Genomic DNA, 22,843 nt, shown 5'->3' with positions numbered 1-22,843 from the left:
AGATAAGAAAACCTTTATTAGTCTCGCAATTGAGAAATTCACGATTCACAGCAGCAAAGTTATGAAAGGAAGAAGTAGAACAACAAAATACAGGAGCTGCTGGAAAGACAGCCACTCACGCAGCACCGTTTTGAATTCAAAATAACAAAAATAACACAACACATAGGACACAGACAGTCGTGCAATCTTCACCACTTTTCTGCATACACTTTGTTGTCTGAAGCAGTTATAGATGAAAGAGGAGAGGATCAAGGTGTCCTTTCACCAGTGTATGAGAGACATCATGCTGAAAATATGCACACGTCTGCTACAAGCTAAGTTTTGAAAGCAAACACGAAGCTGTAGCGTCCATTGACGAAAAAGAGAGTAGTTCACTTCTCCTGTCCCATGTAAATCCACTTCAATTCCAAGCCGCGACTCCCAGTTCCACATCCACATCGGCGCTGCGCGCTAACGCTCCTTTCTTCTCATCGTCGGCTCCTCAAGCCCCAGCCACAAACTGTTCAACAGCACTGATCTCCCCGCTGAACAAATTGGGGCTGTGAAAAATGCTGCCCATAACAGGCACAAGACACAAGCGCCCCGGGACTGTCCAGCAACGGCTGGAATGGCGCCGACATTCCTCCCAGGCAAAAACAGTGCTGGTATACGAATGCTGCAGAGAAGGCGCAACCACCAAGCACAGAGTCTCCTCCTTGATGAATGTCGTGGCCAAAAAATGCTGAAAAAGGTCCACATCAGGTCCACACGACGTAACAACAAACACAAAGTGACAAAACAAACCAAAAAACAACAAAAAAAAGCAAGGCTCATGAGAGCATTTGCCGACGGCTGCCTACTCAGGCGCCATCTTGACTTCATCATCAACAAAAAGCACTTGCAAAAGGCAAGGTAATGGTAAAGCCAAGAATATAAATGAAACGACAAAAGTCCAATTACACGAAACAAATGACGAGCAAGATCAAGGACACAAATAATATCAATACTACAAACGCAGAGAGCAAAGATGACTATGACGAGATCGAGAGGTCTAGAAAAAAAACACTTGAGTATGAGCAGCAAACAAGGTCAATAATCCGACAATGACGAGGCAGCTTGGCAGTCCTTAAATACATGGCATGACTGGAAACAAGAAACAGGTGCACTTGCCTCAGGGAAACGCCCTTCACTCCAGCTGGGGCTGAAAACAAAATCAAAACAGACAAAACTTGACACCGGTAACACTATCTGGTTCACAACCCCTGTCCCATTCTGTCCTATTTGTTAATTATCACCGGGCATCAAATTTACGGTACATACATTAGATCCAAACTTTGTAGGATACAATTGTTTATTGTCAGATGTTGTCGTTACTCTGTTACATTTCTCGGTTGCTTTTGCTCTGTTCTCGTTTTTGTCTGTTTCTCTCCAACCATGTTCCGTTCATCTGCGCTTTCAAATAAACATGCATCTAAATGCAAACTAACAGAGGGAGTATAATAGAAGCTCCTGTGACACATCATAAAAACAATACAAACCCACCATGCTGCATAACTAAGCCGCCAAAGTTTGTATTAAAAAAGGGGAAAAAACTCATTGTACTTTAGAATATCAGTATGTGTAAAAAAAAAAAAAAAAAGACAGAGAGAGAAATAGACATTGAACTATTCAGAGCATTGCGCTTGCTCCATTCAATGCAACACTGCCATCATGTGGCTCTTGGCTCCATGGGCGTCAGCCACTGTCACGTGCTTTTTTAATTTCTTTTTCTTTTTTTTATGTCTGTGCCAGTTGACTGCCTCGTCAGTCATCGTGTTCATTCTCGGTCTGTCGATCTCCTGCTTGTTCAGCAGATCATTCCATCACTCCTCATTTGTACTTTACACTCACCCGTATAATCCATCACTTGAAACATCTTACTTGACCATTTTTTTTTTCTGACGCACACATTTCAATGTCAGAGCCACTTAATTTTCAATTGTGGAACAATTGCCCTGAGCTCCCACTGCTCGATACCTTTTAACTCATTCAGTACCAGCCAATTCTGGACCAAGTCTGAAAAGACATTTAAAAACATCTTTGGGAGTGAATGGGTTAAAGATGTTCTTTGTGTTGGCTCAAACATTACAGTTATCTGCCATTTTTCTCTTCTTTGTGCTTTACTGTATGCGACCTTTTCAATTCTTTCCTGATTCTCCTTCTCTTTGCCAACTGGCATTCTTGTCGTTGCACGGACGAATTGCTTTCAGCTAAGTGTTACTTGCTGATGATAATTAAACAATAGTGTACGTATTCAACAGTCGTAAGTATTGAAAGTAATTGTCAAATAGTTTTTAAAGGATGTTTCCATATTCAGTTGTTGCTAAGCAGCATGTTTCTTTATTATGTTGTTGCTAAGCAGCATTTTTTTTTATCGACATACCACACAACACAAAAACATGTCCAGTGGCACAATGCGAGCATGATAACGCGAGAATTATTTTTCTGCGTGTTTGTTGGCCAAACAGAAATGTTGCGCTGCCATCCCTAAAATGAATAACTTTTTCAAATTTCCGTTTTCATTTTTTAACCTTTTTGGCTGAAAGGTTCTACTTCTAAAACTGGGTCAATCAATTGCATTCATTCATTCATTCATCTTCCGAGCCGCTTGATCCTCACTAGGGTCGTGGGGGGTGCTGGAGCCTATCCCAGCTGTCTCCGGGCAGTAGGCGGGGGACACCCTGAATCGGTTGCCAGCCGTAAATCAACCATCTTAAGACCTTTAAAAAAGCCTTTTTCCTTCATATCCCCCCCCCCCCCCCCCCCGACACTCTCCTCTTGAACTCATATTTTTCCCAACCCTTCATTCCACTGTATAATCACAAGGGGTTCATCCCAGAGGAGCTATGCAAGAGAAACCATAGACCTTGGCATTCAAACGTTTGTAGCTTCGAAGCTCATGCATTTTAATATGACACACACAAGAAAAAAGCATACTTGCTGCGGTTGATTGGGCCTTTTCTGCCTTACCTTGAAGAGAGCCTGCAGGCCAAGGTCAATTCCATGCCTGGGCATGAGGAACATATTGTGAGGGGGTTGTTGTTGTCATAGTCGGAGTCATTTCAGAGATGATTACAGTACATTGCAACGCTCTAAAAAAGTGGATTTGCGGCGCAATTTGCAAGCCAAAATTCACACGCTCGTCCTCAGAAACATTGAAAAGGAAAATTGCGAGTGGATGTACAAGTGGCGGTAACGTCACATATAGGCAGAGAGTCAGAAGCGAAATTATTCGTTAGACCGCCCGAGAAGATGGTGAAAGTGTGGGACCAAGTCAAACTGAAACGTGAGGTGAGCACCGTGAGGAGTCAGGCAAGACGGACCTTGCTCTCCGCCGAAGATATGATCACTACTGAATTTGTGACTTATTACCAAACTGAAAAGAACAATATATGCCTGCAACCATAATTTTGCTCTGTCTAGGCAAGGCCAGTAGAGTACTGCAAGTGGCTATATTTTGTTTTCGTTTTGTGAAGTAAAATGAATGAAACGTGTTTCCCCCTGAGGAGATTCCATTTTAGTTTTAACACTTCCACAACTTTTGGCAGTATTAAGAATATTCATCTCTGGTCCAAGCTCCGAAATGCTAAGCCATGAATCTACTGTAATATGTCACTTGCTAAAATGCTTCTACTCAAATGAAGTTGGATGAAGCGCTGTTTTTGGAATATGGGAGGAAAACTGGAGAAAACCCACTCAGGCATGGGGAGATCACGTAAACTCCACAGAGGAAGTGGAATTGAACCCTGCACCTTTGCACTGTGAGGTGGATGTGCTAAAGAGTTGACCACCATGCCTTAAATAAAAGACATGAAATTCATGCTTAACACAATTGAGTTAGCATGTTGGTGTGTCTCTTGGCAATTGTTTCAGTTTTTCCATATTGCAGCTTCAAAAAATTAATTGCCCATTCTACAATTTGAGACCAGCTGATTCGGCACAGTACAATTTTTTTGTGCACCACAGACTGCTTTAACGCATTTTGACGGACCATCGAAGATGTGGCGCAACGAGACCAATATGACCGTCCTGTCGGCTGTGTCCCCGCGTTCCCAAATAGATAGCGCAGGAAGCAAAGAGGTTAACATACTGGCGGCTTACATGGCTGAAAGTGATGGGCATGTGGGTCTCAAAGTCATTTTGGTTGTGCAAAGTAATGGCGTCGCTCCTGCATCCATTTGGATTACAAAATTATTATCCCCTGCCAGGCATTTCCCCACGAAAGCAATCAAAGAGCATGCTTTTCATACACTAACGCGCTTCGCCTTCCCTGAAGGATCGATATTCCAAGAAAGACCGTAACAATAAGGTATTGTTACGGTGACACCGCATGTATAACTGAGACTTGTAATGAACCGAGTACTGAATGACAATGCATCAATGCATTTTTAATTAGGAACACGTCTTTGTTGCTGCAAGGAACAATGGTTACGTTCCTTGTGTCGACACTTTTTTACAGTGTTCAAGCAACTCTAAGGCGCATCTGAGTATAAGGCGCACGTTCAATGAATGGCCTATTTTTAAACTATTTTCATATAACGGGCGCACTGTATTATAAGGTGCATAGAATAGTGGCTGCAGTTTCACTATGCATCCACTAAATGAAGCTACAATAAAGGGAATACAATACAGTCTTCGATCTATCCATCTATCTATCTGGTGAGCCCTGGTTGCTAAAAAAATACAATACAACACAATACAGGTTTTTTATATAGCACTTTCATAACCACTGCAGCTGTAACACAGAACATTTAAAATACTATGTCCAAGAAGTCAGAATATTGTTCCATATATAAGGTGTATCGGATTTTAAGGTGCATTGTCGGCTTTTGAGAAAAATGCTTTTAGGTGCGCCCTGTAGTGCCGAAAATGCAGTATGTCCAATTCGGTGCTATTTGTCACGATTGCTTGAAATTTTTCTCTCGGGTTTTCTCACACCCCACATTTTGGCATTAGTTGATAAAATAAGTCTTTACATACAAAACAATTAAACAATTTGTCATAAAATGTGAAGCAGATTTTGAAATACTTGCGTAACATTTTTCCCAGGTGACTCTTGATTTTCTCGAACTAAGGGAAATGTGTGAACCGTTAGTTCAAACCATGATCAACAAGTTTTGGGGGTTTTTTGGAATAGTTTGAAAATATATTCGCTGGACTGTAATTTCTACAGGACTGTATGTACAGCTTTCCCTAATGCTGATATCAGACTACTTACTCAACTGTAGCCCGATTTTGAGGGCTGTCTCGCAACCGATTTTGAGTGGTCTTGACACGCTGCACCCCATGTAGTGTGACATACTCAACGATTGGTCAGAACAATTACGTAGGGTCTGGTCCGTGATCGACTTGTAGTGTGATGTCTCGCCTAGTCAATGTCACAGAACGATTTTGATCTGTTAGTCTGACAGCGTGACCATCGTGAACAACAAAAAAGTTGTGTAGTTTGACAAAGCCATTAGGAGGCTGTACTTTGTTCACATCTCTACTTCATTTTTTTGTTTATCCCCCCGCACTCCCATGTGCTAAGCAGTACCGTTATTGTCATGATATATTTTAGTCTGTCAACAAATTACAGGACAAACAGTAAAAGTTTAAATGTGAATATTGTCCAGTCTTGCAATCAAAGTTTCTCACCCATTCATACACTCAGGCAGACACGGCACTTTTAGGGAGAGGGTGGAGGTCTCACTTTCATAGCACTTGCCATTCTGATGTGACTGACTGACATGTTTAATGTACAATACAATACACCCATCCATTATCTGAACCGCTTTATCCTCACGAGAGTCGCAGGTGTGCTCTTGCCTATCCCAGCTGACTCCCGGCAGTCGGCAGGGTACAACCTGAACAGGTTGCTAGCCAATCACAGGGCACACATAAGATAAGATAAGATAAGATAAGATAAGATAAGATAAGATATCCTTTATTCGTCCCACACTAGGGAAATTTACAGCCTCCAGCAGCAAGAATGTATGTAGAAAGAAGAAAGAAGAAAGAGAAAAAAAAACAACAAACATCTTTCAATTAAATGCAATATGAACACGAAATGGATAAACCAACAATCATTTGCACTCAGTCACACCTTATATAATCCTTCCATTTTCTGATCGTGGCGTGCTGGAGCCTATCCCAGCTGTCTTCGGGCGGAAGGCGAGGTACACCCTGAGCCGGTCACCGTGCCACCCTAATACAATACAATACATCTTTATAAAATAGGTCTTTCATCAACTGCAGCTGTAACAAAGCGCTTTTCCAGAACATTTAAAATAACAACAATAAATATAGAATCTCATGGTTTATTCCTACCGACTGCTGTCAGGCTGCTGAATAAACATACGTGAAAACCTGTAACCATTGTTAAGTTTTCTATGCTATTGCTAATTTAATTTTATTTATTCTACAAATGTATTGCTAATGCTTTATTTTATATTGCACTTATATTGAACTGTGTACAGTTCTTTTCTGAAACATTATTTTGTACAATGAAACACTTAATTTTTTTCTCCCCCCCCCCCCCCCAGTTTGCTGCTGTAGACTGCAAATATCCCCAGTGTAGAAAAAAATAAAGGTTATGTTATCTTTATTTTTCTGTCATAAATACAAGCAAAATGAAAAGTAGTACCAGCTAAGTAGTTAGCTAAGGTCACATTTGTTTGCATGCAAAGTTTGCTTTCTTTTAAGACAGCCTGCGATTATATATGTAGCAATCTGCAGACGATGGCAACACTGGACTTGCAGTTTGTCATACCTTCAAGATGCAAACCGGCATGGAACTGCCCATTCTGAGGGATGACCTTATTTGAATTCAGCATTATATAGGGAGCTATGAATACAGACAAATCATTTTCATATTACCTTTCAGATCCAATTTGAAAGTAATATCACCAAAATGTCACACTTGTGTTTTTGCTCTCAATTTTCATGATATTAATTCAAACAACATCTAAGACTTTGTACTGTATGAACACAAAAGCCATGTGGCCGCATGAAATGTGTTGGAAGGATCTGTATACAACGCTGAAGATATTTCACTACTTATCATGATCCTATCTTGTTTGTCTTGGTTGTGTTTCAACTCCAGCTGGGGTGAAGGCTGTTTCTCTCCAGCGGGCGCACCTGTGCCGCATTTCCTAATCAAGCCTTGCCGTGTATTTAAGGACTGCCAAGATGCCGAGTGATTGTCGGATTATTTAGCCTTGCTCATGATCCTGACTCCAAGTGCTTGATTTTGAGACACTCTTGACATTTTTGCCTCATAGCCTTGCATTGTTAATATTTTCTTTATATTAATCAACGATACATCTTTTCTGATGTATCGTTGTTGTATGTTTGTGAATTGGATTCTCTTGTCCTTCGAGTTGACAAGCAATTTACGTTTTTTCTTGCTCCTTGCCATTTGCAAGCGTTTTTGGTCTGTTAGTGCCTTTTCCTGGTTCTTTGATGCCAGCGTCCTTAGTTGTCGGTCTTGCATTTTTATGACTAAATTTATTTTAGTTCAAAGCGTCTTCTCTGTCTACGCTTGTGAAATCCTTGTTCTGTCCGGGATCCACCTGCCAATTATTGCATGGCCAGCAGCATTATCAGCAAACATTCACTCACTAAGCATGTTTGTGATGTTCCGGTGTCTGTCAATATTTACCAACGTAGCAAAGCCATTGAAGAGGAGTAGCCCAACATTCCACGGGCCATAAATGACCCACATATTTTTACAATGCAGGAAAACCACACATTTTAAAGGGGGCTTTTATTGTGGCCAGCCAAAGACACACCTGCGCAACAATCATGCTTTTTATTCAGCATCTTGGTACACTGTGCCTTTGAGATGGATGAAATGTCTCAATAAAGGAGAAGTGTTCACTAACAAAGATTAAGACAATATTTGAGATAAATGGTTCTTGTGTTTGCCAGTGAAAGACCCAAGTAAATGAGATCAGGTCAAGTCAAGTCAACTGTATTTATAGAGCACTTTCAAACAGCCATCGCTGCATACAAAGTGCTGTACATGGAGCAATTTAACATATCCAATAAACAGTAAACAAAAAAAACGAAATGGCAGTCATGAAAACTGGGAGCAAAAGCAATAGTTCTTTTTCGTTCATGTTGGTTGCATCATTATTTTTAGAACAATGCTGACTTCTGCTGGCCAGCAGAAAGAAATACAGATGTACAATGCTTGCACAGGCCAATTAATGTGAAGACTACATTCAGGCTAAAGAATTTCTTACAAAGACAAGGATCATAATTTCCATGTTTGACATAGAATTCAGAGAAGAAGGTAAGAAAGGAAAAATCCAAATCATTCCCAAATTATTGGATGGTAATTATACATGCACACGCACACACACACACACACACAGATGCAAGTTCAAAGGCTGCCATGCATCCTGAAAGCTAGATATAAACAGCCAAGTCAAGTCAAGTCAAGTCAACAGTATTTATAGAGCACTTTCAAACAGCCATCGCTGCATACAAAGTGCTGTACATGGAGCGATTTAACATATACAATAAACAGTAAGACGAATCAGTAATAAGTAATAAGGCGGTAGAAAGCACCAAGCAGTAAAATCAAGAGCAAATCTAAGTCATGCTGAGTCAAACGCCAAAGAATACAAGTGAGTTTTGAGGAGGGCTTTAAAGATGGGCAGCGAGGAGGCTTGCCGAATGTTCAGTGGGAGGTCATTCCAGAGAGATGGACCAGCAACAGAAAAGGCTCGATCCCCTCTGAGCCTCAGTTTAGTTCTTGGTACGTCTAGCAAAGACTGGTCCACAGACCTGAGGCGCCGGGCAGGGGTGTAGGGGCGTATGAGCTCAGAGAGGTAAGGTGGCGCGAGATTATTCAGAGATTTGAAAACAAAGAGGAGGATCTTAAAAATAATTCTAAAATGAATGGGGAGCCAGTGAAGGGATGCCAAAGTAGGAGTTATATGCTCCCTCTTACGAGTACCAGTCAAGAGGCGAGCAGCGGCATTCTGTACCAGCTGAAGGCGCTTGATGGAGGACTGGCTGACTCCAAAGTACAGGGCGTTGCAGTAATCGAGCCGGGATGTGACAAAGGCATGAATTACTGTCTCAAAGTGTTCATGTGAGAGGAAAGGTTTTATTTTGGCCAGCTGTCTAAGGTGAAAGAAGCTGGATTTAACAACGGCACCAATTTGCCGATCGAGTTTGAAATCACTGTCCAGTTTAAGTCCCAAGTTTGAGACCGTTGATTTCAGATAAGGAGATAGGGGGCCCAAGTCTACAGGATGGAATGTACAAGGTCCACTGGGGCCAAACAATATCACCTCTATCTTCTTTTCGTTGAACTTCAAGAAATTTTGTGCCATCCAGGTTTTGATTTCTTCCAGACAGGATAGGAGTGGCCTTAATGAGAAGGTGTCTTTCTTGCTCAGTGGGACATAGATCTGGCAGTCATCTGCATAGCAGTGGAAAGGAATACCATGTTTCCTTAAGATGGAACCCAATGGGAGCAGATACAGCGAGAACAGCAGAGGCCCCAGAATTGAGCCCTGTGGAACACCACATGACAGGGGAGCAGTGCGTGATTCAGAGCAGCCAAGGCTGACACAAAAGGTCCTGTCAGCTAGATAGGACCTAAACCAATCAAGAGCACTCCCGCCAATGCCCACCAAGTGCTGCAAACGAGTCAGCAGAATACTGTGATCCACTGTATCAAATGCTGCAGTTAAGTCCAATAAAACCAGACACACGTGGTCTCCAGAGTCATTTGCCAGGAGGATGTCATTAGAAACGCGTAACAGGGCTGACTCCGTGCTATGCATCGTCTTGAAACCTGACTGGAAGACCTCCAAGATGTTATGTTCATCCAAGAAAAGTTTCAGCTGCATGTGCACCACTTTTTCCAGAATTTTGGAAATGAAAGGCAGTTTGGAAATGGGTCTGTAACTTGACAGCTCATCTGGATCAAGACCAGGTTTCTTGATCAAGGGTTGGACCACAGCATGTTTAAACTGTTGGGGAACTACACCAGAAGAAAGGCTGCTGTTGATGATATCCAAGACCGATGCACCAACACTCGGGAGAACCTCCTGAAAGAAGCGTGGGGGAAGAGAGTCGCAAGGGGAGCCAGATGGCTTCGTCTGGCGAACTACATCCTCCAAAAGCGCCAAGGACACAGTATCAAAAGAATTTAGGACAGCTGAACATGGAACATGGACAGAGGGGTCAGATGCGGTATTTGGGACCGGAATCCTAGCTGTAGAGACCTTATCAATAAAGAACTGAAGGAATCTGTTGCACATCTCGGCTGAAGAATCCGAGCAAGTAGGCAGAGGGGGTTTGAGTACAGAATCTATCGTTTTAAATAGTGCACGAGGGTTGTGACGGTTGGCTAGAATAAGGTCCGACAGATATTCTCTTTTGGCCTCTTTTACTGTGAGCTGGTAGTTACGCCAGCTGTCTTTCCAAATTTGAGAAGAGACATGCAATTTGTCTCTTTTCCACTTGCGTTCAGCTTTGCGACACTCCTGCCTAGCTGCGCGGGTAATGTCGTTAAACCATGGCTCGGGTTTAGGCTTTGGCAGCACAATTTTTGAAGGAGCCACAAAATCCAGGATGGATTCAGAAAACGCTGCTGGCTTCCCTGGGCCTGATGCAAAGTGAGAAAATGTTCTGTGGTCTGACGAGCAACATTTAAATATGGTTTTACAAATCATGAATGTCGTATCCTCCTCACCAAAGAGGAAAAGGACCATTCAAATTGTTATCAGCACACGGTTCAAAAGCCAGTATCTGGGATTGTGTGAGAGTGTGTTTGTGCCAATGGCAAGGGTAACTTAGATATTTGTGAAAGAACCATTCATGCTGCAAGGTAAACACGGGTATTGGACATCCAATGGTGCCATCCAAGCAGTGTCTTTTTCATGGGTGACCCTGGGTTGTTTTATCAAGACAATGGCAAACCACATTCTACAGCTGTGAGAACAGCATGGCTTCATGGTAAAAGAGTGCGGGTACGAGACTGGCCTGCCTGCAGTCCAGACCAGTCTCCCATTAAAAACGTGTGGTGCATCATGAAGCAGAAAATACGACAGGACACCCTGACTGGGGAGCAACTCGAGCTGTACATCAAGCAAGAATGACGAAGAATTCCCCCCAAAAATTTAAATTAATTAAAAAATAATTGTCCTCAGTTCCCAAATGCTTATTGAGTATTGTTAAAAGGAAGGGGCATGTGACAAAGTGGTAACCATGCCCAAGTAACAGCTTTTATGGAACTTGTTACAGGCATGTACAGTATTGTATGTATGTATATAATTTTGTATCATGTGAGCAGAAAGCCTCTGGGCTGGGAGGTGGAAGTTCTGCTTTTGCAACATTGATGATGCAATCGCAAAGTCAAGGTATTTGTGTCTTTTTTTGCGGGTGGGGGCTGGTAAAAAGTCTGAAAGCCATTTTAAATTTGCGTATAAAATAGCTACAGTATAGGATTTATTTCAATCAGTGGTGCCCATTACGTCGATCCTGATCTACCGGTAGATTTAAGACAGGTCCCAAGTAGATCCGAGGAGTGTTGAGGAGAAAAAAAAACAAACAACCATTTGTGTGTCTTTGTACATGTTAGTAATATCTTTTTTGTGTTAATGTACGCTGCACTCTAATCATCCTATCAGTCTCATTTTCAGCCAAAAAATATTTAAAAAATAAAATAAAGCAGGTAAATCTTGAATTTACGGTGGCACATGATTACATCACCGGAAGTTGTTAGCGCTCAGCAGTCTGCAATTGCAGCTTGTGATCAGAGCTGTTGGGCGCTCTCTTTTATCGTCATTATTCTCATTCAGAGTTTGCTTCGTGTACAATTCACCGAGGGCACGGGCAAAGAATAGGAACCTCGGAGGGCCCAGGGAAGCACTTTAAAACGGTACGTGTGAGCTATGATAGTTAACAGGCTGCAAAAGTGCATCACAGGCCTCGGTTTCAGGCTGTTTCTCATCATGGCGTGCATGTGTGTGTGTGTGTGTGTGTGTGTGCGCGCGCGTGCCGGTAAGGGTAGATCCCGGGAGGTTAGTTGATGGAAAAGTAGATCTTCGGTCCAAAAGGTTTGGGCACCCCTGATCAAAATGAAAAAAATACCACATTCGGCCAATCACAGATGGAATCATCAGGCAGTTTTTTTTTTGAACAAACACAGCTTTGGTCAACTGTTGTTTTTTTTGTTTTGTTTGTTTTTGTTTTCAAGAATCGATTCTCCGAAAACTCTTCGATCGAATATAGGACCTCAGCCCCCAAGAATGTTCCCCCACAGAGTCTGGGTCTCAGCATCTCTTTGCAAAACATAACAAATATGACTCAGGTTTTCCAAAGTTATTGAAAAGTAACACCTTAGCAGTGGTGTCATGAGTAGTCAGGACTGGCAAGTGTGGTAGAGCTTTATGAGCACAATTTGGTGGATGCTCACTGCATGTGAAGAGAAAATAAAAAAGGTTGAAAAAAACTTAAAATGATATTAACCCTTTCATGCACCCTCTAACCCAGGTGTGGGCAATTATTTTCCCGGGGGGGGGGGGGGGGGGGGGGGGCAAATGAGAAGCAGAAAATATTGTGGAGGGCCGGGCCAAAAGTTAGAAATAGAAATAGAAAATAGCACAATGTCTTTGTATGCCAGTAATAATGTAACATTCTCCTCCACCATCACACTCAGCGCCGGTTCTCCTCAAGGATATGTACTGAGCCCCCTGTTGATCACGCTCTAAACATTTGACTGCTCTTAATAGCGGTCCAGTTTGCGGAAAGTTTTTAACATGATAACAATCAAACCGTTCTAGGAAATGTTCATTTACTCGAGCAACAAGCAATTCACTCTGAGCATGGAAATTGCCAGAATTGGACTGAGTAAGAATCGCATCTTTGTTTTTCAAAGTCTAGTAGATTTGAGTCTTTCCAACTGCAGGCGTCTCCTGAATGTTTCATACTCTGTTACCCGCTTCTTTTAATCAGATACACATCATTTTCCCTTCCATGGTCATTACTCTCTCTCTCTTTCTTCGTGTTCCCCTCCCTCGCTGTGCTCTGCAACTTAAGGTAACTGCGCCACCTGGTGTTGAAATACCTGTCATTACAAGTCCAAACGAAATGAATGCAATCAAACCTTAATTGTGCACCAATCTTTGGCGGGACGGATTAAAAAGACCAACGGGCCGGATCTGGCCCGCGGGCCGTAGTTTGCCCACCCCTGCTCTAACCTGATAACATGATAAGCCCTCCACTGAAGTAACAGTTGTCCCTGAAAGAGTTAAATTATGTTCTATTTTATTTCAATGGTCCATGCTTTTCAGGATTTTCTTTTAGATCCCATTTTTATCAGTTATTTCAGGATCAAAATGACCGATATATGGATTTCTTCTTTGCAATGCTGCTTAATGCCTCATTCGACAGTGTTGCCTGCTGTGATGAACTGCATGTTTCATCAACTTTGTCACAAAGTCTATGCAATGTATTGCGGAACTGGACAGGCGCGACAGCTCCAGAATTCCATTGTTGTGTTGCTTTCAGTACCCCAAAATGTCCCACAGGAGAGATCAAGATACAGTTAGAATTACACCACAAGTAGGTTAGATAAACAAATTGCTGAGTTTAATGTCATAGCAAATCATTGTCTTTTCACTGGGATTAAAACACAAGCTTTATATCCTATTAAAAAGATTGTAAAACAAGCAAAGCCTCAGGAAATTGCATCATCTGTCAAGTTGTGCTGCGACAGATTAGTGCTGCTATTAAATCCTATTGCTCTGTAAATGGGCTCAATTTCTGAGGAAATGTCTTGAGAGTGGAAGGGGAGTAATTATCTTGTGTGAAATGGTTGCAAATTCATCAAAGAATATGCATGGAGATAATAACAACCACTTAACAACCCAGATTGCAAATTGATGCAGATTTAAATTCGAAGCTCTGTTAGTAGCTCCAGCTACTGCTTACTAAGAAAAGGACAAAGCTTCAAAACTTGTTTATTGGCCAAAGTGAACAGATCCAACAGTGGGTACTTGCGATGGATTATACCAGCAATATATTCAGCGCTCGCATAATCATGGTTTGACAGCTGCGGATTCACCTATCTGTGAATTTTTCCTTTAATATTTTTGTTGGTTTGGTTTTTGGGGTGGCGTAGGGCGCCACAGGCATGGCATGCCGCAAAAACAACATCAACAACAACAACAAAAAACCTAATTTGTGCACACATTGTAACTATTATGTACGCACGAGGGACTACTTTGTGGGCACAAACTACTTCTCTGTGCACACAATAGTTAGAAACTGCGCACTAAGTAATTGTTCGAATACAGTTGAGACTGTATCGTATGGCAATAGAAGCACTCACTGTGCTAAAAGCACTAGCCGCGCAAGCAGGGCTGGTCGCACTCAAGTCAATAGACCTAAATGACTGAACAATTTGATGCTGACAGCCCGGCATAGCTGCCGTTCATAATGATCACGTTTTAATCAAGCAGGCTTACTCAAGTGTGGTGTTTAAGCCGCCATAATCACTGTGCTTCTGACGTCACCTCTTCTCATAGACCAAAATCTAAAGAGAGAGATGTATCTAAATTCTCAATTTTCTTTTGGTTTCAAGAGGGGAAAATAGTGTGCACAGTTTAAATTTACTTGTAAGTATAAAATATTGAAAAAAAATATCTAAAAATGAAAAACAGTAAGCCATTTACTATAATATGCGTAAGTCATTTACTTGGATATGCGGTTTTTTTCTTCTGTATCAAGCAAATATATATATTTGTTATTTTTAGATGAATAGCTGATTATTGATTCAAAATTGTAGGAGGATATTCAATGACCAAAATATTTGATAGCTGCAGCGGTATTAAAATGTCAATCCCAGAAAAGCGACTTCACTTTCCAGCCACAATAATCGATCCTCAGTGAGCAAATAATTTGTGTCACGTTGCGAGGCGGTGGTGGACCCCAAAAAGCAGGCAGGACGAAGGAGCAGGGTGAACTTGAAGAATTGCATTTAAAACACAGAAAACTAAATCCTAAACAAAGTCCAAAGTAACAAACAAAAACCTTAAACAAAAACTATCAATAACCAAAAGTTTTAACCAAAAGATGGGTCCATGAGGCCTCATGAGGCGTGTCGACACACTGACACACTGTGTTGATACTGTGCTGATACTGTGTCACTGACCACTGCCACCTGCTGGACCTTCAAGATCCCTGCAGCCAACCCACTTAACAGACTGAACTGACTGATAAATTGTTTTGTATATTGAACATATAAAATATACAATTCGGTAATAAATTGGCAAAAGGTGAAGGTAAGATATAAAAAAGGAAAAGAAAATAGTCATCATCGCAAATATCTGTTCAAAGGAGTAGAAAGAAGCAAAAAACCTACCCCGAGTCCTACCCCTTCCTATATATGAATTGATCATTTTTCTAAATAGGAAAGAAAGTCTAAATATCAACAAATGCTTTTACCCTTATGTATGCTGTACTAATACATTTTTACATTAGGTTTGTATATACAGTACATACTCTTTAGAGCACATGTATATGTCGATTTTCTCATATTCATAATGGATGCTACATTTCATTAATATATTAAATAATCTCATCAATGTATTTCTGATGTATTGCTATATTTCATGAGTGCATCGAATTAATCATCTTAATTCTGATTTGTGTAGTTGTCTTGTACTACTCTCGAATTCATTTTTAATCTCAGCAAGAGAGTTCCTCATTTTACTGGTCCGTTTCAGAATCATTCCAGATTTACACCTATTACAGATACACTCCTTTGTGTGATGTTCGTTCGTGTTTTGGATTTTTTTGTATAGATTAGTACCCCCTAAATCAGGGGTGTCCAAACTTTTTGCCAAGGGGGCCAGATTTTATGTGGTAAAATGTCGGGGGGCCGACCTTGGCTGACATTTTTTACATTGAACAACAATATTGTTCAAGAAATTTTAGTAAGCCAGTCTGTTTCACATTTCCATTTTTATTTGAATTTCAACAATCTTCAGAATTTCTTTTGGTTCATTTGAAATATGACATATCAGTCAATATAAACACGGAGTGATGTCTTGTTAACTCGTGAGTGATGCCCTCTAGTGTCTAAATGCTATTACTCATTTAGCCACTAGAGGGAAGCAGTACTCTATGAAACATCACTCACAAGTCTACGAGACCTCGGTCAATGCAACACGTGTTCCATTGCGCCCAACCTGCGGGCCAGACGGCACTGATTTTATGACGGGGGGCCGAGGGCCGGATGAAATTCGACCGCGGGCCGGATTTGGCCCCCGGGCCGGACTTTGGACATGCCTGCCCTAAATTATGACAACTTTCTCGAATTTTAAAAAGCTTCTGGATCTTTTGGCAAAGGTTATTATTGTGTGCTTTGTACATTAATTGGGCGATTTTGAAGTCAATCAGGTCATGAGATTTCATTGTTTAATTTGCTAAACAGTGGATTTGTGGGTTCCGTCCATTTGGAACCAGTGATTGTTCCGATTGCTTTGTATTGTAGTTATAAAACAGTGTTTTACTGGCATTTCCCCATATTCCCACACAATAGGTCAAATATGGAAGTAATAAAAGTATGTGTACAAGGATCTCTTATTCAGCACATCCTTAGTTTTTGGGAGGATCCCTATGGTTTGGGATATTTTTCTTTTATTATCTATTATGTAGCTGCAAGCACGGTTTTGCATCTACAACTGTTCCAAAACATTTTCATAAGGTCATTCATCCATGCTTTCATTTTGCAACATTCAATGTGTTCAAATAATGTGAAGATCATTTGAATGAGGATGCTTGTGGGCTTTTATTTCACAAATTTTTATTGAGAAAAATAAGATGCTCCAATGTTTTAAACTTCAGCCTGTTGCGTCTTTTACAAGCGATTTCTCCTGCTGTGGAGAACACACGCTCACAAGGGACGGATGAGGCTGGCGTACAAAGGAACTCCTTTGCGAGGTGGGAGAGGTTTGGGAAAGAAGTGTGTTGGTCCTTCCAGTACAGCTGCTTCCTGGAACCTTGATTGTCAAACATGGAGTGGAGAGTCAACCAATAATAATTACTGATTGTCAATTAAATCATCAACATAGCAACCGTGAAAAGATGAGTGAACGTTTGTATACCTGGCGTAATACTGGGTGTATCGCGAACTTCATTCTCATGCTTGGCCCGATAATGCCTCAGCATGGTGGAGGTGCTTCTGTTGGTGTATGACAATTCGACCCGGCAAATTCGACATTTCACCTGTAATGAAATGTGAATAAGAAGTAACTAAGAGTTACCTTGAAATGTATTCGGATTAGAATGGTACAACACATGTCAATAATCTGAGAGGCACTCGGCGAGTGCCTCTCGCCGAGAGGCTCTCGGTGACAGAAGGCGATTTGAATAAATAAATAAATAATACCTTATTCTCCGGGACATCAAAATGGTCCCACACGGCGGATGATTTGCGTCTATGCTACATAATCGGCAAGGAAGGCAAGGCACGAACACGAAGTCTGCACTGACACGAACTTCGACAAGCGAGCGTGAGTGAGGTCTGGCTTGTTTCGGCAAGTGGCATTGTGTCGCCAAACCCACTTCCTTATAAACACTGTGCGGCGGGCTTTTGCTGCGTCAACGCCCTCTGCACTGAGTCGACGCCCCCTGGACTAAGTGGCGCAGCCTGTACTGTGCCAAGCAGCCGATGCAGTCTAAACTGCACCGGTGCAGTTCACGTGTCAATTAGCAGCCTGGACTGTGTCAACGCAGCCGATGTGTCAATTAGCAGCCTGGACTGTGTCAACACAGTCGATGTGTCAATTAGCAGCCTGGACTGTGTCAACGCAGCCGGTGTGTCAATTAGAAGCCTGGACTGTGTCAATGCAGTTCACGTGTCAATCACGTGACGTAATGAAGCAGCACATGCATCGACACGTGGTTTGCTCTGTGAGCCCGGTGCATGTGTCAATGCATCGGTGTCGCTGGACCCATCACTAACCAAAACTCTACGAGAAATAAACATGACAATAGCAAACAAACAAACATGACAGTAGCAAGAGCAAACAATGACCCGACACTGAGTGTTCGGGCTGGGAGTCCTTTTAAAGCCCTAATTACATATGACCAACAGGTGTGCAGCTGCCGGGGGAGCCCCACAGTGCCACCTGTTGGTCCATAAACCAAATCATGACAATTTGTAAACTGGACAAGTCATATTATCCTTGGTTTTAGGCATCATTAATTGTAAAACCAATTCATGGCAAACACCCAAAAAAATGCATGTTCGTACCTGAGTACGTTCCACCCCGACACCAATTACAGATATGCGGTTTTCACACAAATCACAAGGTGCAGCACCAATCAACACCCTACTTCTCCAACCGCAGAAGCATACTAATTATACAAAAAATTATTATACCAAAAAACCATGCAGTGTGAAAAAAGTGCTTTCATGAGGGAGGGTACCAAAATTAATGAGAGGAGACGACAGGGAGAAAATAGAGAACAGATTATAAACATTGACCATTGATTACCAGTTGGCTAAACCGGGGGTCGTCAACACGTGGCTCCAGAGCCACATGCGCCTCTTTAGTGACATCTTCTGGCTCCCTGGAGCTTTATAAAAAACTTTTTAAAGTGCAAAAAAAAAAGTCTCTCTCTCTCTCTCTCTCTCTCTCTCTCTCTCTCTCTCTCTCTCTCTCTCTCTCTCTCTCTCTCTCTCTCTCTCTCTCTCTCTCTCTCTCTCTCTCTCTCTCTCTCTCTCTCTCTCTCTCTCTCTCTCTCTCTCTCTCTCTCTCTCTCTCTCTCTCTCTCTCTCTCTCTCTCTCTCTCTCTCTCTCTCTCTCTCTCTCTCTCTCTCTCTCTCTCTCTCTCTCTCTCTCTCTCTCTCTCTCTCTCTCTCTCTCTCTCTCTCTCTCTCTCTCTCTATCTCTGTCTCTCTCTCTCTCTCTCTCAGCAACACACATCAGATACACTCACCACCTGCAGCCCATGCATGCACGCACACACACGTGCCCCACGTGGACCTTCCGTGCTTGAGCAGAGTGCGCATGCACTAGCACGCATAGTAAGCAACACTTAGACACTGATTTTTGCGGGTTTCAAAAATATATATATATATATATATATATATAATATATATATATATATATATAAATAACACATCTTTAATAAAAATGATGAATGTTTGGAAAAAATCCGCAATGAAAGAAGCCGCGATAAACGAACCGCGGAATAGTGAGGATCACTATAATGTAATGGCAATACTGTTGTTTTTGGGTAATAGGTTGACATGTTTTATTTTTCTTTTTGTTTTGTTTTAAGTGAAAAGAAACACAAATGTATGCATTTCTATCCCCATTCCAAACAAGACTTGGGGGGGGGGGGGGGCGTGGGGGGGGGAGAACTGTGAAAAAGCAACCTGAATAAATGAGCTTCAATCCAGCAGCAGGTGGCATGCGGTGTGGAACAGGAGCTAGAGAGACAGCATTGCCAAGGGAGTACACACATGAAGGTTAGTGACACCAACAGACACAAAACAAGTGGGTCCAGTGAAAAGAAGAACAAATTCTAATAAGATCTTGAGCTTCACTCACAACCCGCCAAATTCACTTTTATGGGCACTCTACAGCGGAAAATTGGGTAAAACCGGACACGTTGCTTGCACCATACATGATTCTACATAGGAAAATTCTCCAGGTCCTGTGATAAATCAAGAGGGCATGCACTTATGCTTATGGGACCAGTATTCTCTTTTTGTATGTTTGAAGTTGTCAGGTTCGAAAATAATTTTGGGGGGGTCGGGAATAGAACATCAGACACAGAGGTGAGGGTGCTAAATGCTAATGGATAGATGGGCTTTCACTTGCATCAAGCTTTTCGACCTCCGAATTACTGAAACCGTTTAAACACTCTCCTCGTTCACTATGCAATGGGGGGGCTCAGTATTTTGCTCAAAGACTCTTCAACGCGGTCACAAGGGCTCGGAATCGAGTCATATATGTGGATAACCCCTGATCAGTTTGTACAACTCTTGCAGCGTCACACACAAGTAAAGAGTGATTGTTACAGGTCAATCACACATCACCTATGCTACTGGCAAAGAAAAAAGATTAATTACAATTGACACATACTCCACTCAATGACTATGCTCTGATCCCGTGTGTCAGAATCATCTTTGAGTTGATGGTGTATTCTTTTTTCTTTTTTTTTTTGTCATGATTCTGTTCTTTTGTGTCTCCAACGGGTGGCAGAGGAGGGCCTTCCCTCCAACGTGCACACCTGCTGCCAATGTTTCTTCACTTAGCCAAAAAGACAGTTTGGGAACAGCTGTCGCGCCCAGGTGGACATTAGTCATCAGCAAAGTCTGTGACTTGTGTATTCGGGTAGATCAGATCACTACCGAGTGGCCGGACCGGGGGGCGCGGTATGCTAATCTCTGGGGCAGTGTCTTTCTTGTATTTTGCAATAAAAGTTTGAACCGGCGGAGAGGGAACCGAGTGTGTATCATCGGAGCAACTAACCGTCGTTCGCTCTGTGTGCCGAGTCATTTCTTTAACTTTGTCCAAGAAAATCTCTGACAGCCATGTAATTAAGGACTGCCTAATTGTCAAGTCTCGGTCGGATTATTGACCTTGTTTGCTGTTCATGCTCAAGTTTTTAAGTGTTTCCGAGATCTCTGGATCTCATCAATTGTTGTTTTTGCTCTCTAGTCCCTCGTTAATAAGTATGTTATATTATTTTGTCTTTGGTCTTACTCTGGTTTTGTTTTCGTGTAATTGGATTCTCGTCATTTCGTTATTTTCTCGGCTTTACTCTTACCTTGCCTTTTGAAAGCGTTTTTTGTTTTTGCCTTGTTTTTCCTGGCTCCTTTTGACCCGCGATTTGTGTTTATTTACGAGAAAAAGTGCTCCGACAAAGTATAAACATTTTTGCTGTGGATTTTGTTTGTGTCTTCATTTGTGGTGGTAGTATTTTGCTTCGCACAATTTCAGCTCTATCAAGCAATGTTTTTACTTACAAGGCATCCATACCAATCAGTGTTTCTCAAGAGAGAGCTTTTTATACAAATGAGTGGTAGTTCGGTCTCAGGCACAAAACAAATTAATGACACAATGTTTCACTTGTTCTTCTGGCTTAGAAATGTCACGTATAGAGATCAGATGGTTTGGAGCTTTAATCTATAGACTCACTGACTCAAGAGACAACGTAATCATTCTTATGAGACTGACTCAAGCCATCCATCACTCCTCTAGAAAGCTGTTCCCAAGCAGGTTCTGCTTATGTTATAGACCTGAGATTCGGTGACCTGCGTGCGGGCTGGGATGTCAAGCATTCGGGTTGTTTTGTACCAACAGAATGAAGGCACCCAATGCGGCTCTTTAGAGGGAGAGTGTATCTAAGCGTATTGTTTACAAATAACAAATCAATGAAAGTAAGACAGTTTGCTTGAATTTCATTTGTTTCTAATCTGCTTCGGCATTTGATAGCTATTGCGCCCCACAGACACAAAAGGGCACGCAGCACAAAACAAATCGAGTCAAAAACACTTCTAAATTGAATCTATGCAATGAAGTTGGAATTGAAAAGCAGATGCTTCAAGAGAGAGAAGGCTTTTAGAATCGTCTTCTCTCATGGAGTGCTTGGCAAATGTTTTTTACCAGACAAACGGTACACAATTGCTCGTATCTGTGCTGTACTGCTGCATTTGTGAGTGAAGAAGAGAAGGGAGACCACAAATCCACCTTTGCCCTCTCCGAACCTGAAAGACGGTCGAAATAGCTGCCACACGTCGGCAAGGCCTTTAATTGCCACTCTGTGGTCTGTTTGGAATGTGTTTTTTCTGATGTTGACTGAAAAATCATTTCAGAGAATGTCTGAATAAAGTAAATGCTGACATACAGCGCTGCTCAGGCAATGAAGGAGTAAGTGTACAGTCAATACATTAAAATATCTTCGCAACATGTTTTATTGTTGCATGTCAGCAAATAAAAATGAAAAAAATCCAACATTGATTGAACAGTTTTGCTATTGCACGTAAATAGTTAAAAATTTGGGAGTAAATGTGATTTGCTTATCCCGGGGATAGGCAACACGCGGCTCCAGAGCCGCATGCAGCTCTTTAGCGCCATCTAGTGGTTGCATGGAGCTTTATAAAAAATGTTTGAAAATGGAAAAAGATGTGGGAGGGAATTTTTTGTTTGTTTGTTTTAAATATGGTTTCTGTAGGAGTAAAAACATTTCCCAAGAACATTTCCCAATGCTGTAAAAATGTGTAGAATAAATATTACAATTCAACGTTTCTGTCAACAAAGATTTGCGTCATAGCCTGCGACACATGTTTCTATTAGCAGGGCAGAATGCAAGGCAGGTGGCTGTTGCAAAAAAAAACTGTTTCATGTAAAATTCACCGAGGGAACTAGCAAAGAGAATCTGGAGGGCCGTGAAAAGCATCACTGCCGCACGGATGAACACGCATTTTTTGGCAGTGGGAAAGGCTCACTGGCCAGTGTCGATCCGTGTGCACCAGCACGCCATGGGAGGCGGGTTGTGATCACCTCCGCTCCATATCGCTTGCAGCTTGAAAGTCTGAAATGGAAGCTGCCCGGTAATTACGTGATGACATAGGGCGGTACGTGATGCGTCATAACATCTTATGTAGCACGCTCCCCGCAATTTCGGCCAGAATTTTATGTTGTCTAAGTCAGGGATCCCCAACCTTTTTTGCCCCACGGACTGGTTTATGTCAGACAATATTTTCAGGGACCAGCATTTAAGGTGTGGCGGAAATAATACGACAAAATAATATGGTATGAGCTGCATGAAAACGGTGGTGTTTTCGAAA

The 22,843-nt window shown here is 41.9% G+C and overlaps 2 protein-coding genes across 2 annotated transcripts in view; both read right to left on the bottom strand.

The window, feature by feature from the left end:
* LOC127612091 (uncharacterized) overlaps positions 1 to 22,843 on the bottom strand; it is a 202,379-nt gene that overhangs the window by 138,848 nt on the left and 40,688 nt on the right. The window lies entirely within an intron of this gene.
* LOC127612043 (inactive dipeptidyl peptidase 10-like) overlaps positions 1 to 22,843 on the bottom strand; it is a 197,659-nt gene that overhangs the window by 163,570 nt on the left and 11,246 nt on the right. The window lies entirely within an intron of this gene.

The sequence above is a fragment of the Hippocampus zosterae genome, chromosome 12, assembly GCF_025434085.1.
Source record: "Hippocampus zosterae strain Florida chromosome 12, ASM2543408v3, whole genome shotgun sequence".
NCBI lineage: Eukaryota > Metazoa > Chordata > Actinopteri > Syngnathiformes > Syngnathidae > Hippocampus > Hippocampus zosterae.
This window is presented reverse-complemented; position numbering and strand designations above follow the sequence as displayed.